The sequence below is a fragment of the Lissotriton helveticus genome, chromosome 6 (assembly GCF_964261635.1).
Source record: "Lissotriton helveticus chromosome 6, aLisHel1.1, whole genome shotgun sequence".
Classification (NCBI taxonomy): Eukaryota; Metazoa; Chordata; class Amphibia; order Caudata; family Salamandridae; genus Lissotriton; species Lissotriton helveticus.
This window is the reverse complement of record NC_136067.1, coordinates 2,128,016,128-2,128,039,538: the sequence shown is the minus strand read 5'-3', so window position 1 is coordinate 2,128,039,538 and position 23,411 is coordinate 2,128,016,128.

The following is a 23,411-nucleotide window of genomic DNA, read 5'->3' as shown; positions in this document are numbered from 1 at the left end:
CAATCCCAGGAAAAATTCCTCCATTGAAAAAGGAAAACCATACAAAATGTAAAAATAAAACTGTAGAAACTGGAAAAGCAACACCCCATCCTCTAAATAACGAAACCCTTAAAAACCAGAAAATAGTTTATGAAAAAAAGGCTCCAGCAACCCCCCAAAAAAGGAAATGTATAGTAACTTGTAATAAAACAAGAAACAACATTGTCCTTTATTTATAAAAGAAAAAATGCATGAACAATTGCATCCATGCACCAAATCGAGGACCTGTAAATAAAAATTAAACGAAACCCACCCACAGCAAAAATAAAAACCCAGAACAACAAATATCAACATAAAATACACCACAACACATATAATAAACACATTACTAAAACTACATAACATTCTAATTACATTCAACACTAAGTCAAACACACGTAACACCAAACTACCAAAATAACACCTAACTCTCCCGAAAACAATGAAATAACACCCTAACAAACACATATACACTACTACTAACTTGCCCCTACTTTAAAATAAACTTAAAAATATATAAAACTAAACGTACCCGGACGTACGAAAAGCAGCTTCCAAGTGCGAATTTGCGTCTTCCAAAATGACCTAAAAACGAAACAGATAGATACAAAAGTTAGAAAAAGAAAACAAAAGGGCTGCATAAATAAAACGAAAATAGGACTTACTCCCCATAGACAACAATGGAAAATATTGACAAAAATGTAAAAAAATATATGCATAATTTTACCTATAACAATATGTTTTCACACTATTTAAAATAAACATAGAAAATTGTAAATATAACATTAAATATTAAATTATTCGCAAAAATATGAAATATATTTAATATATTTTAAAATATATGTTTTTTCTATTCACTGTTAACCTAAAAAATGATAAAAAAATGTGTTAAGAAATGTATGTATTATAAAAAAAGGCAAAATATTGTACATTATTTAAACATTTTCAATATTATTTTATAAAAAATGTATTCAATGTACTAAATAATAAAATATAATCTTGTAAAATCTAACTGTATATGTTTTCAAACTAATTAAATGAATAAAGCATATTGCTAAAATATAAACACAAATGTATACAAATGAAAATGTTATATAATAAATAACTTAAATGTTTTACTTTACCATTAAATTATTATCCCACAAAAATTTACAAATTTTGAACACTGTACCCAGAGAAAATTATATAAAATATTATATGATTTGTTTCACATTTTTGTATGATAAATAAATATTACAATTATGTTAAATACTTTAATAAAATGTGAATAACATGAATATGTCTATTTATATTTTTAAATGTAAAAATACATTTTCTAACCTAAACAAATTTTAAAAATATAATTGTGAATGAAATTAAAAATATATTTACTTGTGAAAAGTATTAAAAATAAAAGTAACATACATCTATCAACTTATTACAATTTACAAATAAACTTAAAACATTCTAAATACTAAACAGCAATAATTTACAACTACAAACCAAACTCCATGTAAAATCATTGAAAGCGGAACATAGTAAACCGTAATATTTTACTATTCTAACACCAAACCCAAGTAAATTTAGGGAAAGCTTTGGATAACAAACTCCAAATCCGACTAAACTCAAGGAAAGCGCTGGATAGTAAACCAGAATAATTTACTACTCTAACTCCAAATCCAACTTCACTCAGGGAAAGCGCTGGATAGTTAACCATAATATGTTACTATTCTAACTCCAAATCCAACTAAACTCAAAGAAAGCGCTGGATAGTAAACCATAATAATTTAATTTTCTAAATTCAAACCCAAATAAACTCAGGGAAAGTGCAAGATAGCAAACCATAATAATTTACTATTCTAACTCCAAATACCACGAAACTCATGGAAAACGCTGGATTGCTAGCCATAATAAATTAGTATTCTAACTCCAAATCCAACAAAACTCATGTAAAGCGCTGGATACTAAACCATAATTACTTAGCATTCCAAATAAAAATTCAAATAAACTGTAAATAAAACATATTCAATAGCCCACCATTTTTAATTAACATTTTATAAATTATTAACAAATACTATTACATTATAATTGATAATCATTCATACAATTTCCCTAGAAATATTAATAAATTATTAGAAAATGAAATGTATTAAAAACTTTCATGATAGCATTTTAAAAGTCTAATAAACATTTTATTATTATAAATATTAATGTTAAATTAACTACATTTAACTATATATAAAATTAGCTATAATTTTGCAGAGTATTTCATTTTTCATTTAAGAATCTTTATTCGGTGATTAAAAAACACCATAAAAGCACAAACATATATACATTAATAAAAGGTTATTAAACATTGATCAATATCCTTGTACATAGTCAACATAGGTAAAAAAATGTCAATATACAAATCCATAAGCATACAATAGATGATCCAGATTCTTTCATACCTAACCCCTGGTCATCCTTAATCGGACCGCAACCTTAATAAAATTCATGATACAACACAGGGTAAGGGGATCGGAGGCTTTTTGCAAAAAGACCAGCGCATCCCTAGCATGTTCCTGATGGGCATTTTTTAAAATATTTACAAGAAAACTGCGCCTGGGCATAGAAAAGTAGGGACAGAGCAAAACAAAGTGAAGGGAGTCCTGCGGAGACCTGTTGTCGCAGCCGCAGGGTCCCTTCTGCTCAATTGATGTAGAGAAACCTGCTGGGGAAGCCAACATAAAGGGAAGTAGATTCAGTCTAAAACGGCACATAAGAAATCTATCCTGTGCATTGTGCATGAGATACAGATAAGGCTCCATACCCTCCACACTCTTCACCAGATTATGCGCCCTCACAGTCTTTTTGAGTGTTTCTGCCTCAGCTCTGTAATGGGCTTTCCGCTCTAGGAAAATTTCCCCTACTTGTTTCTTATGCTGGGCTAAAATTGTTGTGGGGTTCGTGAAGAGGTTACCAAAACCTAGATCTTCGAGGGTATTTTTCACATATTTGAGCCAAGGGATACGCATACAATTGGTCCTATCCAAGCAGTCCAATAAAATTTCTCTGCTTAGATGCGCCTCTGGGTTAGCCCATATTTTTAACCAAGCCACAATTGGCCTAAATTTTAACAGGTCATCCAGGTATGGCCTCCCTAGCTCCCTGTGGGCTATAAATCCAGCGGTGCTGGGTGGTACCCTCAGGATAGATTTCAAATATTTGTTTTCTTCCTGTTGAATTCTAGTGGTGTTCACAAAGCCCCATACTTCTGCCCCGTAGATTACTTTGGAGCATGATACGGAGCAATACAAATTCACCACCTGTTCCGGGCTCCATCTACCTAACCTCCTGCCGTATCCTGCTATTGCCCCGTTTGAGGCAATCATTTTGCAACAACGTTCCGTCACCAAGGAGTTAAACTGTAAAGCACCATCAAAAGTCACTCCGAGATAAGTGAACGTTTTGACCTCCTCTAAAATATGGGTACCTATTGTGTAAGTAAATCTAGAGGAAGGTTTTTTGCCGGCCAGGAGTACATAAGATTTACCCAGGTTGACAGATAGATCCAGGGTGCTCATAAAATTAACAAACCCATCAATCAGGATTTGTAGACTGCGTGGGGTGCGCGCGAGCAGAATCGCGTCGTCCGCGTAAAGCAAGACAGGGATGTGCCTCTGCCCCACCCTGGGGGAGTCTGCCTTTAAACCCAAAAGAAACTGCTCCAAATTGTTAATGTAGAGGGAAAACAAAAAAGGGGCGAGGATGCAACCTTGTCTGACTCCACTCTTACATGAAAAGGGGTCAGACAAACCTTCCTCCCTGTTAAACCGAACCCTGGCCGTGGTATCGCTATGTAATTCCCTTAGTATGGAGATTAAACCACTATCAATCCCCATACTTGACATCATGTCCCATAGCTTTCCTCTGTTGACGTGGTCAAATGCTGCTGCCAAATCCATGAAACCCATGTAAATAGGTTCATCACTTGCCAAAGTGTATTTGGCAGTCAGCATATAAAGGTTCAGGCATTGGTCGCTGGTAGACCTCCCTGTCCTAAACCCGTATTGAGTGTCCGAGAAGGTGTTATTCTCATCGGTCCACTCGGACAGTCTATTGAGGATTGCCCTACCCAAAAGTTTGGCCGATACGTCAATCAGGGAAATCGGCCGATAGCACTTAGGGTCATCCCTGTTGCCCTTTTTAAAAATTGGCACAATAATTGCTTTTGACCAAGATGGTGGCAGGTCACAAGAGATGGCAGTATTTATGACCCTGGTCATCAGAGGGGCCCATAAATCTATGTTACTGAGAAATAGGTCAGGGGGGATCCCATCCGGACCCGGAGCTTTATTTTTAGTCAGACCCTCCATCCCTACAGTGATCTCTTTAAGAGTAAATACTACCGGAGAAACCTGATTTAAGGCTACCGGTTGCTCTACAGAGGGACCGGACTCATAATTATATAAACCTCTGAAATGTGCGGTCCACTGTTCCGGAAGGATGTTAGCCCCTATGTCCGGAGAATCTTTTTCTTGAAAAGTCGGTCTGTTAATAATTCTCCAGAAGCCCTCCAGATCCTTTCTTTCCCCTGCCTCTCTTAGGTCTGCCCAAGCTTCTGCATGCAGGGCGAGTTTCCTCCTTTTAGTTTCTTTATTATATTTCTCTCTACATGCCCTAATTTTTTGGGGGTCCCTCGGTTTTAGCTTTAGGCAGCATTTCAACTCCCTTAGTGCCTTAGAGCAATCTTTGTCAAACCACCGCGGATTGACCGGGTTACGAGGGGGCGCACTGGACTTAAGTAGGCCATCAATCAGGTTAGCAATCTGCTCGAATGCTTCCAATAACCTTGGACCCTGGACTTCCAAGTCTAGACAATCGTTAATGGCCGGTAGGCCCTTTTCACCCAGGGTTTTGAAAAACTTTGCCCCATCTATTTTGGACCATTTCAGTCGCCTACCTTGGTCTGTAACCCTCTCCTCAATTATACCACGGGGTCTAGTTCCAACACCCACCCTGTTCTGGAAAAGTAAATTTTGCCATGTTATATGTGCCTACGTGTTCCCCATCCTATGCTATATGTGCACGATCGATATGCATGTATCCCCCTATGATCGATTAAAGACGCAATTATAGTTGTGTCCAACTCTAGTATGTCAGTATCCAGTTCTCGTGAAAGCAACAAGTATTAGGCCTAAGTTGCCACGTTTCATAGTGTGCACGTTAATCCATTGAATTGTCCCCGTTCCTAGGCCTCAAAAGGGCCCGGACACCAGATTCAAGCTCCAGTCTCCTGAACCCTCTCCGAGGAGCGATACAGCCCCCACCTGCATCCCTGACCCTTCACTTACTTCCTGCCTCGCAGTGCTCGGCCCGGCCTGGCTCTGCCTGCCTGTCTGCCAAGAGTATGTTATGCTTCTAGTTATCAGTCCAGCCCTCCTTCTCTGCATTCCTAAGCTACTGAATCGCATCAACAGTTCCAGCTATGGTCTAGCCTTTCTGTCTCCATGTAAGAGAAATACTGTATTAATATTCATAGAATATTCCTAGCACACGCAATACATGTAGAATACTGCATGCACCAGTCTTAGTGTCAAGTAGCCTTTGCCCTGATAACTTTTGGATTCCATCAACATGTACTCCAAACACCAGATACCAGATATGCTATAGGTACATGTCGTCCTGACACCGCAGACTTTAGTCTCCTCTTCTAGCGCAGAAGTCATAGCCCCAGTTCTTCCTGGTAACACGTCATTGCCCGTTTGCGCGCACCACTAGGTTAAAGGTCCCAGCTGCTCAGGTAGCCCCCTCCATGTTTCCGCCCCATTCATGACACTTCTGTGACGTCTTCATCACATGTCTATGTATATGCCCTGTACACGCCTTCTTGTACACCCATTTTGTTCTTATCTTTCGCGACTGCTACGAGTTACGCCTACTGCTACGCCTATTGTATGCAATGTAATGTAATGTATTATACTATATATATGCTGCACTGTCGATGAGGCATTGCAGCTGCCATCCATTCTATTTCCGTGCAGGCTATCCCGTTCCTGTCCCTTCCCTTATGCCTGATTAAAGCCTGTTAGACTCAGATACCTCGAATCCTGTCTCTTATTTATTGAGCTATCTGTTTTATTCACTGTATTCAAAAATAGTACCGGTAATTAATTATTTATTTACCACATAATGGCGCCCGAATAGGGACTTGCCCTTTCCCCACGCGCCGGCGAAGCCACGCAGGCCCCCTGACCCTCTGCAGCCGTGACGGAACCATACCGTGCACGTGCAGATATTTCTGCTTCAAGTATCCCTCAGGCCCACGGAGGAGACGGAGGTTGCGGTCCAGCATCCAGACGAGGCGGTGAGGAACGCGGCGAGTCCCGACCAGAGCCCAAGCCGAGAGTACAAGGTCCGAGGTATCCGGAGGCCCACCTGTAACTGAAGTCCGAAGTTCGTAGTCCGACGTCGTAGCAGTCGAGTCCAGTCCGAGGCCTTCCGTTCTTGCTGCCCGGTGAGTACCGTTGCTGGGGTAGTATCTAGACAGGGTCAATTAATTTGTCTCTGGTCCAGTGGGTTTGGGTACACAGATCCAGTCCGAAGTGTTCACCTAGGTGGATACGGGTCCTGACGCGTCTCTTTATGGGACCGGTATGTTTCGTACTGTTTTAGCAGTACATCTAGTAATTCTAGTAAGTTTCGTTCTCGAGAAATTCATGTGTTTCTGTTTTCAGTATATCAGGTAATATTCTGTCCGAACTGTTATTCTAATGTTATTTAATGTGTTTTCAATGTCGTGGTATGAGTGATTTGTTTTTCTATTCATTATTGTGATTATCGTGTATTGTATTGTGTTCGGATTCAAGTCTAGAATGCCTCTGTTTTCCAAGTTTCGTCGGTTAAAGACCAGAAAAGGGTTACTCGAGGAAGCAGTTCCTGTCCCGCCTAGGGACAGTCCCGGACATTTTATGTATCATAAGCATGGCTTAGGTGCCATATTATATCTAGACTTATGGGTGGACTATACCAAGGAGTTGGAAGAGAAATATAGATGGCCCATATCAGGTACATGGGATGCCGAGTGCATCATGCGAGTAGAAGAAGCATTATGGAAAAAGAAAGCCAGACAGTCCCAGAAAGATGCCATCGAGTAATGGCGCAAAGAATCTCATAAAAGAACCGAAAAAGAAATCATAAAAACAGAATTAAGTAGGGAATCCTCAGAAAGAGCCCAAGAAAGGGAATTAATCGAAGTAGGTGAACGAGTTAAAGCAGAACAGTCAGACAGACAGAGGAATGCCCTTATTAAGGGTATGTATCCTCTTCTTGCCGAGGGCTTGCCAAAAGCAACCCCGGAAGCACCATGTAATTTTCCGCCGCCATTGGTCCCGATTAAGCTACGTCATAAACCGACCGCGGCTGATATTTTTCTCTCGTCCTATTTGGACGATACAGTCCCAGAATATGCAAATCCTGTTCCGCCTGCTCCCGTAAATAATGTAATCCCTGCTCCTCCAGCCACTGGTCCCGTGGGTCCAGTTAATGTTACAGCACCTGTTACAGCATCCCCGGCCCAGCCCACAGTACATGTACCCGTTTTACCAGTCGCTCTACCAGCACGTACAGTACACACCGACGATTCTAGTTTAGGAGCCGCGGGGGGAGATTCTCCTGGTACCCCGCCTCAACACAGACGTATGACGCTACATGAACTAGCGTTACAGCGTACGCCAAAAGTGAATACATACGTAGATATCAAGCGAGCACTTACCGAATGTCGTTATGATCCAGTTCCAGGCGATGGTAACATGGTCATATATTCATTACGTTTAAGACGAGTGACTGACTATTTGGACACCCTGCCCGATATGAGAGAACATCTAGACAGAATATATCGTTTTATCCGTACAAGAGTGAATCCAGAAAGTGTTCACGAAGCCATGGTTCAAAGAAAAGTCGAGACTCAGCTCATGCTTTTAAAGTTTTTAATTAACTGTTTAATTAGAGAGCAAGATTGTCCGGAAAAAGATCAGGAAGAAATGAAAGTCCTGACCCGGTGGAGTGACAATATAGCCGAGGGAAGACACAAGACCCAAAATTGTATAGAGAGTATGTACAAGAAAATTCGTAGGGAAATAATAAAGTTACACGAGAAACGAGAAGCAAAACAAGCAACCGAGAAAGAAGATGACTTTTCTACTGAAGAGGTAGACGACGAGAATCCCTCCAGAATAGCGTATGTAGGTAGAACTAGACTTTCCGACCGACATTCACGCCCAGATTACAAGAAAGCTTTTCCTCCTCCAGCACCAGAACAGTGCTCTCTTGAGCAAGTATTCCAAGCTACCGATCACATTCTGAAATCACGAATAGGTTATAGTGAGCTCAGTACAATGCATGAACAAGAACTAGCCCGATCAGCAGTCCGGTGGACTACTGATTCTACCACTTTTCCAGACGAAATAGTGGCTCAAATGTTTCTGAAACTGCCCCCAGCCGAGCAGCGACTGGTGGGTATGTATATGATCCAGCACCTCATTACACTGTATGAGGAACAGCATTCTGATCCAGGTCCACTACATGATGTCTTGAACGAGTTACTCCAGTACAGATGGAAAGGTCTAGGTACCGATTTAATTAGTGTCATTCTAGAACAGCGCCACAAATACCGAACGTTTCTGAATCCACATTTTGTTCACGTCTCACCCCCAGAAAGTAACTCATTCTACAAAGACAGACAGAATCCGTTACGAGAAGTGCATCCAGTCAAGAAAGAGGGGGGTGGTCTAGAACGAGTATTTGTTTACAACCCTATTACAAAAATGGAACTCTTAGAGATGAAAAAGTTAATTCCCTGTCACGACAAAGATCCAGAAGGGTTCCACCGTGAATTAAAAGACATGCTCCGTATGGGAGAATACACGTATCCTGATATCATTAAAATGCTAAAGGTCCTGTTGCCTGCCGGCATATATGAAAAACTCAAAGAAAAAGAATGGGAGGTGGGAGAGAAAAAGATAGATTGGACAGCATTAGAAACTGAAGATAATTCACGAGTACCAGGTACCGGTCTTGGGGATAAAGCTAAAGAATTGCCCGAGTTATTAATACAAGTTTTGCCAAGATTACTAGCCACGAAAAAGGAAGATTGGGATGCCATCTCAGCCTGTAAACAGAAAAAAGACGAAGATACTAGTGATTTCTATTCTAGATTTGAAAAATGTTTTATTATTAATAGTGGTCTGAAAACAAGTAGTGAATCATACCCTCATCTTTTTGTTACCAAACTAGTCGAGAATTCAAGTCCACAAGTTAAAAATCGAGTATTGAAAGTAGAAAGCACCTGGCAAGCTAATACTCCGTCACAGATGCTTCAAATGCTCCAGTATCACCAGAACAGAATCAGGGAAGAGCAGGAACATGAAAGGAGACGTATAAAAAACACGAAAATGAAAGTACTAGTTGCACAATCTGTGCCACAAGACAGTCAGAAGAGGGGTCCGAATCAAGCCAGTCATCCTGCAGCTCCCGTTAAAGGGACATGCAATTACTGTAAACAGCCAGGTCATTTTATAAACGAGTGTGCAGTTCTGAAACACAACATAGCTACTGGTAAAACTAAAGAAAGACCACGTCCGCCTAGACAAGAACAAGTTTCACAGACTTCCCAGCCACCACAGAATGCACAACAGACAGTTACAGCACCGCAGCCTATCGCTGCAACACAGCATGTTACACAGCAGATGTACCAGTATGCACAGACAGAGTATCCAGATTATCAGCCATATTCATGAAACAGCCTAGAGAGGGAGGTAGGTTTGCCTCTCATCGAGATACCTGTAGATCAAGAGGGTCCCTATGTACACAGTCAAGTATTAGGGAAAGACAGAAAGTTTCTGATTGATACAGGGGCAAGTAGGACTACCATCAGTCATGACGAGGTTCCAGGGGCTCCACTCTCAGGCTCTAGAAATGTTTCCCTTGGATTTTCAGGAAAGCCTATTGTTAATGAAATATCGAAACCAGTTACTCTAGAAGTTGGTCCATTGTCCCGAACTACAGACTTGTTACTCACGAAATCTTGTCCAGAAAATTTGTTAGGCATTAAAACACTGAAAGAATTAGGAGCAGTCATATGCTGCTCCCCAGAAGGGGTCCGCCTGTTCTTGCGAGATTTTAAAGGTCATTATGTATTACGTGATTTTGATCCAAGATTATTGAATGTACCACAGCATTTATGGGCGCAAGGTCCAACTGATGTAGGTTGTATGCATATCACACCCCATCGTGTGACTCTGAAAAAAGGTGTTGTTTTACCACGAATCAGACAGTACAAATTGCCACCTGAGGCTGTAGCAGCCTTATCCAAAATTATTGACGACCTTATTGTTCAAGGAGTGGTTGCAGAAACTGACTCCAATGTATGTAATTCTCCTATCATTCCAGTCCTGAAACGTACCGATCCAAATGCACCTCCAGTATATCGATTAGTGATTGACCTTCGAGAACTTAATAAATGTATCATACCCCAGTACCCAGTAGTCCCAGATATTTCTTCCCTATTGACAGCCATTGATTCTGAAGCTACATTCTTCTCAGTTATCGATCTCAAGAACGCATTTTTCAGTGTCCCCATTCATCCAGACAGCCAGTTCCTTTTCGGATTCTGTTTAAATGGAAGAAGCTATAAATTCACACGAGCTCCTCAAGGTTTCACAGAGAGTCCTAGCATTTACAGTCAAGCACTTAAGAGACAACTAGACAACATTCACATGCCAACTGACACTGCCCTGCTCCAGTATGTCGATGATCTACTGATCACAGCCCGTTCTGAACGTGACTGCGAACGTGCGTCACTTACAGTCTTGTATTTTCTGGCCGAGATGGGGCACAAGGTGTCCCCTTCCAAATTACAATTCTGTGTCCAGCAAGTGGTCTACTTGGGACACTTACTGTCCAAGAGGGGCAGGCAGTTGACACCTGACCGTATCCAGTTAATAGCACGTCTTCCACAGCCCAAGACACAGAAGGAGGTACGAGCTTTTATCGGCCTCACTTCTTACTGCAGACAATGGATTCCTCAGTATGCATATCTAGCCAAGCCACTGATACAGTTAACGACACAGGAGGCGGCCACATCGACTGTCCTCCCTTGGACCCAGGAACATACACTTGTTTTTAATTAATTAAAGAAAGCTTTATGCCAAGCACCTGTTCTAGCAACACCGAACTACAGTAAGTCTTTTACACTTTTTGTCACTGAACGTGATGGTACCGCATTATCTGTTCTCACACAAGATCAAGCAGGTCAATACAAGCCCTGTGCTTATTTTTCGAGTACATTAGATCCAGTGGCCCAGGCTCTGCCTGCGTGCCTCAAGTCAGTTGCAGCCACAGCTCTAGCTATCAGACAGAGTGATTCCATAGTGTTAGGACACTCTCTGACAGTACAAGTTCCACACTCCGTGGAAGTTCTTTTAAACCGAACACAGACTCAGCACTTGACAATTGCACGTTTAACAGGTTATGAACTGACACTGTTTCAGCCACACATAGAAATCCGACGCTGCAACATTTTAAATCCAGCTAAATTGTTACCGTCAGTTACTTCAAATTCTGCCACACATGACTGTGTGGAAGTTGTTAACACTATGACAAAGCCAAGACAAGATCTGACAGACATTGCATTACCTGATCCCGACCTGACACTCTATGTGGATGGTTCATGTATGAGAACAAGTACAGGAGAACTAGTAGCCGCGTATGCAGTGACTACTGACACCGAAGTTATAGAAACACATCGTATTGACACCCTGTCTGCTCAAGCAGCAGAGCTAGTCGCTCTGACCCAAGCCTGCATACGTGCCAAGAACCTGAAAGTAAACATATACACAGATTCACGTTATGCATTCGGAGTCGTACACGACTTTGGAGTGCTCTGGCAGGAACGAGGTTTTATGACTTCTCATGGAACCAAGATCCAGCATGGTCTCCTTATTCAAGCTCTGTTAGATGCAATACATTTACCGACAGCTATCGCTATCATGAAGTGCAAAGCACATACGAAAGTCACTGATATCATTTCCCAAGGTAACGATCTAGCAGATCGAACAGCCAAGCTCACCGCTCAGACTCCAGACATTCCAGTTAACATGACACTGACATGCATTCCAGAACAGACTATTTGTATGACAGTTAAGGACCCTACACAAGATGTCATAGATATACAGTTACATGCTACTCCCGATGAAATTAAGAAATGGTCCGAACAAGGAGGGGTCCAGACAGATCAAGGATGGTTGACGAAGGGAAAAGCCATATGGTTCCTCCCCGACTCTATGGTTCAAGTCATTATTAACACCGCACATAGTCCAGCACATTTAGGAGAAAAAGCTATGTTAGACAGCATTCAGAACCTTTGGTTCAACAAGCATTTACGAGCAGCAGCCAAGCAGAAAGTACGTACCTGTATGATATGTTGTCAGTTCAATCCAGGTAAAAGTGTCCCGGTGGAACAAGGTGGATTCCAACCTCCTGACCACCCTTTTGAGGTCCTCCAAATGGATTACATTCAGATGGAGCGATGTCGAGGTTTCAAGTATGTCCTCGTAGTTGTATGCGCTTTGTCCAGGTGGACAGAAGCATATCCAGTTCCAGATTACACAGCTGCGACCACTGCCAGGCAGTTGGTTCGTGAGTATTTTCCCCGCTATGGATTACCTAGGGTCGTGTATTCAGATAACGGCCAGCCATTCTCATCCGAGCTCATGAAACAAGTTTCCCTTCTGTTAGGGTACCAGTGGAAGTTCCATTGTGTACGCCATCCTGAAGCAGCCGGTCTCGTAGAGAGACATAACCAGACTTTGAAAATCCGCATAGCTAAAGTATGTACAGAAAAAGGTGTAGATTGGTTAGTAGCCCTGCCAGTTGCTCTTTTTTATATGAGAATGGTTGCACATTCCAGATCAGGTCTGTCCCCGTACGAGGTCGTATTCGGCCGCCCTCCAAACATGTGGGGTACACCTATGCCCCGAAAGATTACAGACGTTTCCAGTAATATGCTGACAGATTACCTAGCTTCCTTGATGTCTGCCCTACACTCTTGTCGTTCACAGGTTGCCGCTGCATTCCCAGACAACACTGAGGTGAAACCGCATGAAGTCGTTCCGGGAGAATTCGTCCTGGTGCGCAACTTCGATCGTTCAAGTCCGTTGGAGCCCCGTTGGAAGGAGCCCCAGCTGGTGTTATTAACAACAAGGACCGCCGTCAAGCTCGAGGGTCGTAAAGGCTGGGTGCATACCAGCCACATCAAGAAATTCCATGGATTGCGACAAAAGACATTTATCAAAGACTGCCCTATTCTTAAGGACTGCCCAAAGACAGACTCTGAATTCAAACTTCCCCTGTTAGAGAAAACTCCGCAGCAGGAGTATAAAGCAAAACTCCGGTCTAGTAAAATAAGTCAGCCAGTTTAATTGTCTAAGTCCCTCTCGGGTGAAACGGTTAGACAGGTTCCTGACATGTATGAGACAGACCCACACAGTGAGAGAGTTAGTCAAAACTCTAAAAGATGTATTATCGTTCTATTCTTTTTATTATTCTTGAGTCTTATGGTTACATGCATAAGTTATGCTTTACATTTATGTTTTCCTATTTCACATGTACATATGTTTTCTAATGTTACAGTAGAGCACACATTTAGTGATCTGCCTCCTCACGAGCTATCCTATCGTCTTGCTATGCGTAACAACACATTTATCCGAATGTTGCATTATTCACACCAGACCAGCAATGCCACTAATTGTTGGGTATGTGGTCGACTCCCCCCTTTCCAGACACCGAAGGGAGTTCTGCCACTCTTTCCCTATCCATTTTCACATAATGGTTCGTGTGGAGCATGGTCCACGTTAACGTCATCCTCCACTGATATGTCCCTTTTGAATCGAACATGTTTCCCAGACAAGCAAGGTCTATCCCATAGAACAGGGTTAGATCTAGAAAATGAAGTATATGATTTGGGTAATTATTCCTCGAATTTCATGGTTCTGAATGTTCAGTCCGATACTACTCCAGATTTGCCTGCTATTTCAGTACTACCAGTCAAAGGCGAATTATGTGTCAGAAAGAATGGTTCCGCACATGTAGGACATAGTGATTGTACTACTATTGTCGAGTATAGTGACAGTGGGAAATCTATTTTCAAAGCCTCACGTCATTCTTATTTTGTTTGTGGTCAGACCGCATATGTCCGTCTGCCCCTTGATTGGGATGGAACATGTTATATTGCCTTCCTACTGCCACCAGTTTTTCTAGCCCCATCCGATTATCACAGAAACACACATCTAGTACACATCAGACATAGAAGGGAGACCGAGTCCCCAATTGTCGATCAAACTGAAACTGCTCTAGAACAATATCAAGACTTCAATAAAGGTTTTTTTTTCTTTATAGGTCCTGTTCAGAATAGTAAGTTAATACGTAGGTTAACCAGAACCCTTGAAGCAGTAGTGAATGAGACTACTTCTGCTCTAGGTAACTTAACCGAAGAGCAATCTGCTATGCGTTTTGTTGTGCTCCAAAATCGTCTCGTCCTTGACGTCATACTGGCTGATAGAGGAGGAGCTTGTAGAGTCATCGGATCTAGTTGCTGCATTTTCATTCCTAATAACGCGCCGTCTGTTTATTCAGCTATAACCAGATTTCATAAAATTGCCCATCAGTTACACCAGAATCCAGGCACCTGGACATGGTCTGGTTGGCTCTGGAGTATCATATCTGCCTGGGGATGGAAAGTATTGTCATTCCTAGGTATAGCAGTAATGATCATATTCAGTTGCTGCCTCTGTTTACAATGTGGCCCTGCGATTTGCGGCATGTGTGCTACCTCTTGTATTCCTAGTCCTAAGTCCCGTTCCAAGACAATTCGAGACGAGCAAATGATGCTATATGAACAGATAGATGGTATCATGAATATTGATGTTTCCTGATGGAAACGTAGGGCACAAGGAGGGAATGTGGAAAAGTAAATTTTGCCATGTTATATGTGCCTACGTGTTCCCCATCCTATGCTATATGTGCACGATCGATATGCATGTATCCCCCTATGATCGATTAAAGACGCAATTATAGTTGTGTCCAACTCTAGTATGTCAGTATCCAGTTCTCGTGAAAGCAACGAGTATTAGGCCTAAGTTGCCACGTTTCATAGTGTGCACGTTAATCCATTGAATTGTCCCCGTTCCTAGGCCTCAAAAGGGCCCGGACACCAGATTCAAGCTCCAGTCTCCTGAACCCTCTCCGAGGAGCGATACAGCCCCCACCTGCATCCCTGACCCTTCACTTACTTCCTGCCTCGCAGTGCTCGGCCCGGCCTGGCTCTGCCTGCCTGTCTGCCAAGAGTATGTTATGCTTCTAGTTATCAGTCCAGCCCTCCTTCTCTGCATTCCTAAGCTACTGAATCGCATCAACAGTTCCAGCTATGGTCTAGCCTTTCTGTCTCCATGTAAGAGAAATACTGTATTAATATTCATAGAATATTCCTAGCACACGCAATACATGTAGAATACTGCATGCACCAGTCTTAGTGTCAAGTAGCCTTTGCCCTGATAACTTTTGGATTCTATCAACATGTACTCCAAACACCAGACACCAGATATGCTATAGGTACATGTCGTCCTGACACCGCAGACTTTAGTCTCCTCTTCTAGCGCAGAAGTCATAGCCCCAGTTCTTCCTGGTAACACGTCATTGCCCGTTTGCGCGCACCACTAGGTTAAAGGTCCCAGCTGCTCAGGTAGCCCCCTCCATGTTTCCGCCCCATTCATGACACTTCTGTGACGTCTTCATCACATGTCTATGTATACGCCCTGTACACGCCTTCTTGTACACCCATTTTGTTCTTATCTTTCGCGACTGCTACGAGTTACGCCTACTGCTACGCCTATTGTATGCAATGTAATGTAATGTATTATACTATATATATGCTGCACTGTCGATGAGGCATTGCAGCTGCCATCCATTCTATTTCCGTGCAGGCTATCCCGTTCCTGTCCCTTCCCTTATGCCTGATTAAAGCCTGTTAGACTCAGATACCTCGAATCCTGTCTCTTATTTATTGAGCTATCTGTTTTATTCACTGTATTCAAAAATAGTACCGGTAATTAATTATTTATTTACCACACTGTATAAGAGCACCAAAACGAGAGGGTTGTGGTCGCTAAAACTGCTCCATTCTATCCCTGCCCCAACTATTTTGTTTATCAGGGATCTTGAGGCCAGAATATAATCTATAATGGATGAGCAGCCCCTACCCTTAAAAGTCGGAGGAAGTGTGCCATCCAATTGTGGGTCAATCATGGTAATAGTGTGTTCTAAGTCATACTTCAGCCGAAGTAGACCCAGAGCCGACCCAGTTGGTGTGTGAGAGAAATGCGGGCCCTTTTCCAATGGGCATTGTGACCAATCTGAGTTTGCCGTAACCAATGCCGGACAGAGATGGCAGTGAAAATCCCCCATTAATAGCAGCCCATAAGACTGCCCCTTATTTTGGGATGTTAGTTCTTGTTCCAGCCTCTGGTCTAATTCAGCTAGTAGCTGGGTTTGGGTGTTTGCTAACACAGTGTTATAGATGTTAAAAATAGACAGTCTTAGCCCCTTTCCACGGAACCGAGCTACCTGGATCCCATGCGAGTTCCAGTCTGGAGAGGACCAGGTACCTGGGAGGTCTAAATCTATGTAAATGGACAACCCGCCCATTGCTCTCCCGGATCTAGACTTTTGGGCAGGAACAAAAAAGCACTTGTATCCCTGTAGATGGTAATTGCTCACCAGGGCCCATGTCTCCTGAAGACATATAACATGAAATTTCCTAATGAAATCGACCCACTCCTTATTGGTGAATTTACCCGCTATCCCCGCTATGTTCCAGGAAATTAATCGCATTCCCTCCCCCCTCTCTTCTGAACCCTCCTGGAGGTTTGAAACAATCTCCTGCGTTGGCCCCTGCATAGCCAGCCCATATCCCCCTCCTGTACATTCTGTGGCTATAACCTTGGATTCAATGCACCCTGGTTTCCCAACACCAATCATTACAGTTTGCTGAACATAAGAGCTACCCCCTCCCAACACATCCACCAGGACACTCTTTTCCATATGACCCTGGGGGGCATTGTCCATCTGTCAATCCACCCCCTCTAAATCATTCAGGCAATTGAACCGATTATAGATGTGAATAGGTGGTTCTGGTCGGCCAAATGAAAGTCTGTAGTTAGAATCCTGGTGTCTCCCCCTCCTGCCCGCCCTCTCCCAGCTATTTTGCATTTGTGGCGGGTTCAGTGGGACTGGGGTGATAGGGAAGAAGAAAGACACCCGAAGGGTTTGAATAGTGGATTCCCTAGATCTATTTTTCCCTTGACATATAAAGGACACTGTGTCTGTGTCCCTAAAACTCACAAGTATACAATCCCCAATAATGGATTTTTGGGTTCTTCCCACCCATGGCACCCTTCTTACCATTATAATTTCATTATTGAGGTGTAACGGGAGGGGTCTATTTATGTTGAGCCACTTAATGACCCTACTTTTCAGGGCACAAAAATCCTCAGTTTCACCTACTTCGAGTGGGGGGACACCTGCCAAGACTACAGTAAAGTCATTGGTCTCAGGGGGTAGGTTGGGCCTACGTGGTCTCGGCGGAAGTTTCATTAAGGGGATCATTGTGGTGCTGTCTGCCTGCAGTGCCGAATTGGCTGGGCCTGACGGGGGAATAGGGATGTTAAAATTAGGGGGCCTAGTTGATACAGGGTTATTTTGCAATACCACCGTATTTGCGGCTTATGAGGGGACTGTATTTGCAGCCCTATTTACGGGCTGATGGGGGGCTGAAGTAATGGGGGTAGGTTCTGAGTTCTTTTTCTGATGATCAGCCGGGATTTTCAGACTACCTAATGTGGTCTCCAGTATGGTTAGTCTGATCTCGATCTTTTTTATACTCTCGCTAATCGGTAATAATAGAGACCTTAGCAAGAATTCCAGGTTCCCAAGCGGCACAACAGAGAGGGGAAGATTGGCAATATTAGTTCCCACGTTTATTGTTGAAGCGGGCGCTAAATTATCTTGGGCAGTAGATTTGGGGTGTGGGTCAACCGGTAACTTTGCTACTAGCACAGGGGGTTTGATGGAAGACTTCCCAAAGTCCAAGCGCGAGTTTTTTGGTTTATTCCTTCCCTGCACACCCTTCGACTTTCTTCTACGTTTATTAGGGGGAGGCCCAAGTACTCCTTGCGCAATGGCAGGTGTGGATTGAACTTTACTAGCCTTTGGGCCTAGGGGTGCTTGGGAAACTAAATCAATGGTCACCCTAGTGGGGCTGGGACTGGGAACTGGGGCTATACTCATAGCTTCAACTGGAGGCGTGTTCATACATCCCCTCAACAGAAGTGGAACATCGTCTGTAAAAGACAGCTCCTCCCTGGGCATAATGGATTGATCTCCAAGGGGGGTGCTTTTCAAGTTGTCTATAGAGCGTCTCCTTTCAGCCCTTAATCGAGACAGGTTACACTCTTTATCCCCCTCCCCCACCCCTCGCGTGAAATAATTCTCAAGGGTTCTGCTTTTACCTCCTCCCGGCTTTAGTGGGGTACTCTCCTTTGCAGGAGACGGCATTATCCAAGTGCAAAGTTATGTTCGTCCGGGGATTGGAACCAGAAGTATATCCAGGAATCCAATACACCAACTAAGGGGGGTGGGCCCAGCCCGGCCTCCTGCGGCCCCGGACGGCCACAGACGGTCCCGCCCTTGTCCCGGGCTTCTCCTGCGCGCTCCCGCGCAGCGGGTTTGTCCTGGGTGTTATTAGATGACTGACGTAAAGAGGGAGGAGCCTGCAGGGAGAGCTGGCCAGGTGGTGTGGGTTAGGGCGGGCGGGCGCTCCTTGGACCAGTAGTCCTGCGCCTCCCCTCCTGCTCGCAGCCCTGCAGTGTCTTGGAGCTTCAGGTCGCTCCACGCCCAAAGATGCAAAAAAAGTTTCCCTTTCGCCTCACACGCGACGCGGGACCCACGCAGCGGGTACCGCTAGCTGTAGATGAAAATGCTGGGTTGATGACACAGAGACCAGGCTGCTTCCTGCGCTAATTCAGCCGCCTCCGAGGTAAAGGTAATGCTGGTAGTTCACCAAGAGTCCCACCAGTGGACCGGTGCAGCTCGCTTTTCCGTCGGTGAGAAGGGGGAGGAGCCTGCAGGGAGAGCTGGCCAGGTGGTGTGGGTTAGGGCGGGCGGGCGCTCCTGGGACCGGTAGTCCTGCGCCTCCCCGCCTGCTCGCAGCCCTGCAGTGTCTTGGAGCTTCAGGTCGCTCCACGCCCAAAGATGCAAAAAAAGTTTCCCTTTCGCCTCACACGCGACGCGGGACCCGCGCAGCGGGTACCGCTAGCTGTAGATGAAAATGCTGGGTTGATGACACAGAGACCAGGCTGCTTCCTGCGCTAATTCAGCCGCCTCCGAGGTAAAGGTAATGCTGGTAGTTCGCCAAGAGTGGCTGATTACGAAGGCCCGGCGATTGCAATCCGCCCGCCACCGTTACCTGATTTAGCCCCCCACCATATTATAATGGGAGTATGGCGGCGGACGCAAAGTATGATGAGTGCGGTGTAAGGCTTTCCATGGCAGCGATACTGCCATGGAAAGGCTGGTGGGGATATGCTTTCGGGGCCCGTTGTGGGCCCCCAGGGTGTTGGGGGTGCAATTGGGGGGCACCCATGGTACCCCCATCCATGTCCATGCGCGGTGCCTGCCACGCTGCGCATGGAAATGCGCAACATGGCAATTTGGCGGCAGGTGCTGCTGTAAGCATCACCCTCCGCAATGTTAAACTGCAGAATGCTACCGCGAGGATGGCCATGGCATCCTGGTTTGCGGTGTGGGACCGCCACATGTCTGGCAGCCTGTCCCAAAATTGCGGGGATGGCGGGTGGATTCATGTCCCCCCGCCATCCTAATCAACCCCCAGGTGTATAAGCATAGGAATTCAGGAGGCTAGAAAACTAAACATATTGTCCTTCATAACCTTCTCTGGGAGGCTTAAGAACCAGCATGGTATCCCTGTGGTTAAGGTCCATCAAGTCTGTGACTTTCTGTCAGAGGTGCCAGAGCCCCTGCCCCCAGTCCAGTACATTATTCATGCATGCTTCCACATCTGCAAACCACTCCTCTTAAGTCATGAAATGTGTTATCGGAGAAGAGATTGCACTTTGCAGATTGGTCATTGTGACCACTGAGTTTTTCAGAGCAATTGAGCCTTTTATGTCCATTAGTACTTTAAAGAGCATCGTATGGGCCATCTCTGGAATGCCTGGAGCAGTGGACGCAGTGGGTGAGGTCACCGTTATTTGTCTGCTATTCGCAATGGTATCTATGAATGAGAGCTTGTGTACATGCTTAGATTTTGACATGGGGCCCTAAGTGAGGAGGGGGCTCCTGCCAATGGGGAGCGCTGCTACAAGTTCAGGCCAAGGAGTCTAGGTGGGATCAACCCATATCACTCCCTTGGCCCCCCTTCAGACTCACCGCTGATAAAGGGAACGCACTACACGCAACATCTGCTATACAGTGAGCAACTCAAAAGGAAGCAACGTCTCTCACCCTTGATGATGGAGTGGCTCCTGAAAGGAATGTTATTTGAATTGGTTCAAGAGGCTAGGCAGCTCAGCCATGGCAAGGAAGATACATCCCACTGCCCCACTGCCACTCTAGCTTCTAGTACATGTTGGCCATCAGTCATTAGAGATCCTAAACAGGACTAAAGTAGCAGTCTGGCAAGAGCTGCCTTTGACAAGGTGTGCAGCAGTTGTGGGGGTCCAGCTACCCATGTCTCAAGCGCTGAATCTCGTGTTGCCCAGTCACTTTGTAGATGGCGTCCGCTTAGTAGGGCAGCCCAGCACTGGGCAGATGGTGGTGGTCCTTTGAACCATAGGGGCTGGGTGGCTTGCCTGTATACTGAGCTGTTGAGGAGTTGCAAAAGGCCTACCTTGCAGCATCTGCAGTTGTCTTGTGGCTCCACCTGGGAAGGCTGCTTGTCTCTCTCACAGTGGGAATCCTCCCCGGTTCACCTGGTTCTCTTGTCAGCAGCAGTAATGAGGTTGCTGCATGGCAGGTTAGTTCCACCAGCGGGGGCTTGGTATTTGGGTTATAGGAGCAAGGATGCAGGCTTCTGCATCGAAAGACTGCAGGAAGCTGACCAGAACTCAAGGGCAACTCCAGCAGAGAAATAGAGGCCTACCTCCCGCAGCAGACGGCAGCTGCCACAGTCATACTGATTGCCATATATAACCTCCCCGGAGGCCGTCAGCTCACTCCTGGGTGCCTCTTACTTAGTTTCCTTCAGTTTGGACACAGAGTATGTGGATTCCCGGCTCAATGAAAGCATACCACCCCCCACCCCTCAGGGGGAACTACAGGTGTGTCCCATTCTTGCTGGTGTGTAGTCCCCCCCTGTTTGAGAGTGTGCTTTTATTCTACATATTCATTTAACATATAGGGCCTGATTTAGATATTGATGGATCTCGCCCCACCGTTGCTTTTCTCCCTGATTTCCCATCCACCTACTAGGCGGTCTGCCTGCTCTATTTAGATGCTGCCAGGCTGGTGGACGATAGTCCATGGGAGAGCCATCGTCTCAAGCCTTTCTTTCCACCAGTGTCAACGGCTCCATAGGAGAAGGCTGCTGGCAGAGAGAGTGCAGCCAGTATTTCAACCTGGCCAATCGCAATGAGCCTTCCGGCTGATGTAACTTTGCCAGAGAAACGTGAACACCTGAGTTGGCTGTTCCAAAGGAATATAAACCAGAAACCTACCTTTTGTTCTTTTTTACACTTCTTTTTCCATCCATGATGCTGCTACTGGACCACGAAGCAAATCAACCCCATTTGTTCCGGAACCGAAGGTAAGCTTTTATTTTTATTGTTACATTTTGAATAGTCTGTTTACATTTGCTTTAGACACATGCATTTTTAACTCTCTCATACAAGCAATAACATATTAATGTGTAATTCACATGGGTGTAATGTTGTCATTTAAGAAATTTAAAGCCTCAAACCTGTATAATTGTATTCTATTTTTAAACTTGATACAAGCTGCCTTCATGATAATGGACACCTAAACAAAAATTTAAACCATTCAAAAAATCAATCAGAGACCACACAGTTGTGTTTAATTATTTTATGTACACTACAAAGTTAATAAACATATGCATTACACATTATTGGGATTATTGAAATCTAATATAATGTAGAAATTACTCTAGACAAGGTGTAACTATTTTTAAAAAAATATCTATAAAATCAATGTACGTTCTAAACTTGAATCAGTTAATATAGTTATAAATGTGACATTTCTCCTTGTCTAGTGCATTTCTTGTATTTTAATACATTTCAATTGCTTCATTAAAATTTAAGGTGTAATGCATACATGTTTATTTTTTATCACCCATCAAGTTCCAATAAACACACCTGTATCAACATTTAAAAAAAAAAAATGAAAAAATCTATTGGTTGGTGTAAGTGTCCAATTTGTGATGAATGATTGCACCAAAATATAAATGTCCAACAAATTCTATTTAGCTAGTGTATGGACTTTACAAATTTGACATTTACACACAACTGTCAGAATTGTAAAAAGTAAAAGCATGTGCTTCACATTTTAACCATTAACATTTCAAGAAATCATAGAATTGAAAATGAAAAATAATGTTAAGTTATACTTGGTGAAAAGAAACTATGTTTTTATTAACACAAGATAATTCACTCACAAAGTTATCTTTATTATCAAACATAAAATGGTGACAAAAAGATCTTATCTGCTCAACAGGCTGTTGTAAGCTTGTAAAAATACTAAGGGGAAACCTACTCAAGAAGGGGCATCGATTGGGTGAAGAGCATGTATCTCAAGAATCTTTCTTGGAGGGGTGGGTCTAGGATTCACAGGTGTTAGGGACAGATAAGACATTACATCAGGAGGAGGGGGTATGAGTATGCAGATTGGGAGAGGATTAGGTTTGGGCGGCAGAGAGTGCTAGGTGGGTGATATGCATGTGTCTGTATGTTTTACAGTTGCATGTGGGTCAAGTGTATGTTGTGTATTTTGGACATTTGTTTCTTGAAAGGTGTATGTTCTTCAGATGATTGTGTGCATTTGTGTTTATTTTGGCTATGCTTTTGTTTGAGTGTGTTGGTTTGGATGAGTGCACTATTGATGTGGGTGTGGTGTATGTATGTTTTGCAGTTCCATTTGGGTCTGGTGTATGTTTGGATGTGTGTGTATTGGCAGGTGTTTTAGTTTCAGGTGAGTGTGTGCTTTTGGGTTTGGTTGGTGTTGTTTTACAAGTATCTTTGCATTTGGAAGAGTGTGCTGTTGAGGTTGTTAGTGTGGTTGTGGTGCCTGTG